Below are 5,896 nucleotides of genomic sequence, written 5' to 3' on the forward strand. Positions count from 1 at the left end.
AACAGGGACACGCTTCCCCTGTCCATGCCCAGATGGAGATCATCGACTAAGGCAACCATGGCAGTCTCAACTCCATAGCCCGCCCGGAAGCCGGTTTGAAATGGGTCTAGAAAATCTGTTTCTTCCAAGATCCCTTGAAGCTGAAAGGCAACCGCTCTCTCGATCACTTTCCCCAGAAAAGGCAGCAGCGAAACAGGCCGATAATTATTGCGAATCAGGGGGTCTAGGGAGGGCTTTTTTAGCAGTGGTTTTACAGCTGCAGATTTTAGACTGGATGGAAACTGCCCTTCCCCAAAAGATGAATTAATTATATGGCGTAACATAGTAGTTACAGCTGTTCCCCCTGAGCTGCCAGCCATGAAGGACAGGGATCGAGAGAGCATGTCATCCTCCTAATGCTTCATAGATACTGGTCCACTTCCTCGGTACTCACAGACTCAAAATGATCCAGTTTAACAGAGTCCACGGAAGCTATGGACGCCTCTACTCTAGATTCTGATTAAATACTGGCGTCGAGATCAGACCTTATCCGAGAGATTTTATCCACGAAGAAGTTGTTAAACTCGTCACAGCAGGCTTTAGATGGCTCCAAAATAGGGTTCAGGGGGGGAGGCAGTTGAGTAAGCTCCCTTACTACCCTGAACAGCTCTGCCGGACGCGACTCCACGGACGCAATACGTGCAGCATAAAACAAATGTTTTGCTGCACTTATTGCCACTCCGTAGGCCTTCAAAAGAGAGTCTAGGAGTGCCTTGTCAGCTAAGTGCTGATGTCTTCGCCAGTTGCGCTCTAGTCGTTGCACAGCCCACTTCCTTTCCCTGAGGTCTTCAGTATACCAGGGTCGTTTATTGGATGCAGGCCGGAAAGGACACTTGGGAACGATACTGTGTATAGAACTGGAGAGATCTTTGTCTCAGGTGTTAGTCAGGGCCTCAACAGAATCACTGTCAGTTCCAACCATAAACCCCTCTAGGGCTTCGTGGAACCTTTTGGGATCCATCAGCCTTCGAGGTTGGACCATCCTAATAGGTCCACCACCCCCAGGAGGGATTTGGGTAGATGCCTTGAATCTGGCCTCGACCAGGAAATGGTCCGTCCATGATAGGGCAGAGACATTAGTTACCTCTGCCCACGGAATCTCCATGTCCGTACAATAGACGACATTGAGCGTATTACCAGCAGAATGCGTGGGCCCCGAGACCAGCTGGGACAGGCCCATGGGAACATGCCTCCCCTTCATCGGGGCGAAGGAGGAGGAGGAGGAGGAGGGGGGGGGGGGGGGGAGGGTGAAGGGGGCCATGAAGGGAAGCATCAGAGTGGAGGAGGAGGAGGAGGGAACAGGGTGAAGGGGGCCATGAAGGGCAGCATCAGAGTGGAGGAGGAGGAGGAAGGAGCAGGATGAAGGGTCAAGTTCAGGGGAGGGATTAGGTCAGAGGGAGGGCAGAGGGCAGAACATGGTTCCCTCTCACAGGCAGCTCTCCCTCCCTCCCTCTCTCTCTCTCTCTCTTTAATTTGTAATTTTTATTTTGACAGACTATGCAAATGTCTTTTCTACAGGGTGATACATATATGTGTCTGCTTGTGCTACATTTCCCTTCTTTTGCTTGCTGCCAGCACGGCATCTCACTTTGCAAGACGCTATTTAAAATAAAAAATATTGTACAGTGGACCCTTGTTATACGCTGCGGTTTGGTTCCAAGATCCCCAGTGTATAACAAAATCCATGTATGCTCAAGTCCCATTAAATGTAATGGCATAGCAAAATGGTGTCCCTTATAAAAATGGACAATCAAGGTAACTTTATACTTTTTTTGAACATTTTCAAACCGTGTATGCTTGAATCCGTGTAAAAAAAAATCTGTGTATAAGACGGGCCAACTGTAAAATGTGAATGCTACAATGCGAATGTTACAAACGTTTCCCTTTCAAAGTGGCAAATTGATATAGAATGCTTGTGCTACATATTTGTATGTGTCTGTGAGGCATTCTGGGGTCACAAGGAGGGAGAATGCAGAGATGGCATTCTGGGGTGAGGAATTGTTGTTGTTGTTGTTGTTGTTGTTGTTGTTGTGATGGGAGCAGTATGGCATGGGTTGGGAGGCAAGGGCTGTAGCATTTTCCTGGAAGCAAAGGGGAAGCCAGACGCTGGAAGGCTGTGGAAATCCATGACTTTGGGGGAGGCACACAACACACACACACACACATTTTGACAGAATATGCGCACACTGCTGCCAGTTCTTTTTTAAAGGAGGGGGGAAAGAACCCATTCGGTTGCCCAATGGCTATAGGTTACATCACCTTTGACAAAAGCGGAAGTGAATTTGATTGACAACAAGGAGGCTCCATTTTAAACCGGTACTGCAAATGTGAACTTTGGAGGGGTAAATTACCCCGATTGAGGTAAAGGGTAGTGGGCACTTGTTTCCGGGGAGATTCGAGATGGGCTCACCCGGATCTGCCCAGTTCTATCTGGGGCAAATGGGCGAGTGGGAACGGGGCCATGGTTTTTCCCACAGCTGTGGAACTGGCTGCCTACATCGGATGAATTACTTGAGTCTATGGACTTTTTCACATGGAGGAATGTATCACCGTCCTGAAAGCAGAAGAAAGTGGGGCCAGTGCAAAAATTCACAAAATTAGGTGGCAGCTCATCACATCCACAGACAAAGACAGCATCCATCTGAAAGAAAAAGCTGTTTGAATGTGAATGAACTCATGAGTACATACCAATCGTCTTCTTCATTGTGAATTAGTGTGTTTGCACATGGGTAGGGAGGACAGGATCGCGCCTGAAAGATTTTATATCTCTGGACCCAAGGACACCCCCCGCCCCCCGAGTTAGAGGTGGACAGGAATAAGGAGGAGGTAAGAGACATGCTCAGGCTCCTCACCTTGGCCTCCCCCCACTTTGATCTTTCTGCCAAAACAGTTGCTTTCCTCTCGGCAGCCAGGGAATACAGGAAGGAAAATCACAACAACAAAGGATCATGGGAATTGTAGTCTGTTTCTAACGGGGGAATCCCATGGCCGAACTAGAGAAGACTTTCATACTAACACAAATGCAAATTGACTGCGAATTCACAGCGGAACAAGATTGATAAATTTGATAGTTTTCCGAATTTAGCTATTCCTGGGGTGACTCATGATTGCGTTTGGATTGCCTTCCGTTTGCGTTCTGCATAGTTTGAAATTCTTTTGCGAAATTACGTGAAATCCAATGGATATCCCCAGATTGACCTTCGGTCAACCTTCCAATTTTCCCCATGTAATAAAGTCCTATGAAAGCTTATGCTAAGCCTACTTGCATCGGATGACGTAAACTTAGATCTATGAAAGTTTGGGTTACCAAATTCTTTCTGTGTTAGTCTCAAAGGTGCTTCAAGCTCCCTTGCCTTTGCAAACATGTTTATTTTCAAAGGCTGTGCAACTCGACTTAAAGTTCGGAAAGTTGTGCTCACCTTTCTAATTCTTATAATTATCAAAAAATTATAGTGATTTAATCTTTTTGCCAAAAGCTCAGGGATTTCCCCAAAGATCACCACCAACGACATCAACATCAGAGTCAAAAACAACAGAAAGTGACATCTTGTCTTTGAATCTAAAAGGATCCAAGGCATAAAATGCCTCCCTCTTGAGCCACTGAGGCTCCAAGATGAAATTTATGGAATGCAAGGGTTGTGTTCATGCGTCTCCCCTCATCTCTCCCAGATGGAGAACCTCAGCTGGATGGGACCCATCCATCTCAGGAAAGCCTTTGGTCCAGGAGAAGTCACAACAAGGGACTGTTCTCCCTGGTAGCTATGCTGGCTGTGATCCTCCTCCTCCTCCTCCTCCTTCCACCTCACATAGCTGCTGGAAGGAGGAAGGACAAGTGCTCTGGGATGTTCACTGGGGAACATAGACAGATGAATTACTACAAGCTTGGAGATCACCTCCTCGGTGGAATTGTCTCTGCAACGTACGCTGGATTTCTACCCCACTCCTTTGACAAGGTGCCTTCCACCAGGCCAGTCTGGTAAGCCATTGCCTTTTGTTCCAGGTTAAGTGCCATCATAAAGTGTTAAGGAATCCTGGCTAGAGCTCTCTGGCTGAAAATGCTAAATCCCTGTCCTAAACTGCAGATCAAGTGTAGCCATAATTGCTATAACTGTCTAATATGAAGGGGCTCTTAGACTAGTCTTTTAGGTGCCGCAACTCTGTGTCTGAAAACCTCAAAGAAGGAGACTCCACTACCTTTGGGGTAGTATCTTCCACTGTCAATAAGTTCTTATGCTAATGTTATGTTAGGCCAATATGTTTTAGTAAAGCTTCTTATTCAAAACTAATAACATGTCTGTGTAAAATGAAAAGAAAAGGTCAGTTGAGCGATGAAGAGGGAAATCAAACTTTTTGAATCTTCTAAATAGCTTTACTTTAAAGTAACTTGCCCACCCTCCAGTTCTGATAGACAGTGGGTTTCAGGATAAGTTCCTTTCACAGATCTCAAACGCTATGGTTTTGTGGACTCCGTGATTATCTATTGATTGGAAACCCCTCACCAAGTCACAGAAGCAAGGCACAGGATGTTATTTTCATGCAACCCAGAGTGGTGATTTGTTGCATTGTCTTGACAGGAAAGGGATGGTAAAGCGCTGGAGCATCTTGTCCTTCATCTTTGCCATCCAGGAGATCAACCAGGATCCCAAGGTCTTACCCAACCTCACCCTGGGCTACAACATCCACGAGAACTATTTTGATACAAGGATGACCTCTGATGCCTTAGTAGACCTGCTCTCCACTGGACAAGCCAGTATTCCTAATTATTCCTGTGGGCAGCAGAATAATTTGTTGGCTGTTCTTGAAGGGACAGACTCCGAAATTGCCATTTGGATCTCAGTCATGTTGGGCAACTACAAAATCCCACAGGTAAGGAGAGAGAGGGGCAATGTGGGGTAGGAGGAGCACAACTCTGGGGGAAAGGGTTGTAATCCCTGCTCAGACACAAAAACCCATTGGATGACCTTGGCCAAGTCACAATCTCTCAGCCTCAGGTGAAGTGTGTTGAATTAGGAACCTGGGAAACCACAGCTGAGATCCCCACTTGGTCCTGAGAAGAAGGCAACAGGGACAAACCTCCTCCAAAGAAATCTGGCTGAGAAACCCCAGGGCAGAGGGCTGTTGCAAGTCAGAGTCAACCTGAAGGCACATTAACAAGTTTAATTCACAAGTTTGCAATGCGTGTTGGTGCCAAGCAGGCGACACCGGGGGATATGCGTGTGCATAGCCACCCGCTATTGCTCTGGCGTGACCAGGTTTATTGGGCCAGTTTGGAGTTCGAGTATTCAGGCCTGCTCCTGGATTATTCTGGTCTCTACAAACACCGGCAAAGGTAATTATGATACAACCAAGTAGCCCAGCTAGAATTCCAGCCCATTACCATCATCATGAGAGCCAGCATGGTGCAGTGGTTGGGGCATTGCTCTAGGACTCTATTGGGAGCTGTCAACATCAGTAGTTTGGAGTTGGAAGCCTGCTAATTTTGTTGGGTGAACCTGAATCGTATTTCTATGGGAGGTTTTGTATTTCTACGGGAGGTAATTTGTAGTGCATAAGGAGTCAGGATTCTGGGAGTGCGAAGTTTGAATCCCCACCCAGCTGTAGAAACCCTCTGGGTGATCTTGGGCGCTTTCCCTCAGACTCAAAGGAAGACTCAAAGCCACCTCTGAATAAATAAATAAATAAAACCCTAGGAGAGGTCTGCTGGACATTACAGTCAACTAGATTACATACAACAACAAAAGCAACAATAGCGGATGGATGGAGCAGATTTGGGAGGCTCAGTCAGATTCCACTCTGAAAGTTCTCCAGGGAACTGAAAACATGGTTGGTGAATCTACAAAGTGAGAGTGGAGAAAGT

The sequence above is a fragment of the Sceloporus undulatus genome, chromosome 2 (genome assembly GCF_019175285.1).
Source record: "Sceloporus undulatus isolate JIND9_A2432 ecotype Alabama chromosome 2, SceUnd_v1.1, whole genome shotgun sequence".
Classification (NCBI taxonomy): Eukaryota; Metazoa; Chordata; class Lepidosauria; order Squamata; family Phrynosomatidae; genus Sceloporus; species Sceloporus undulatus.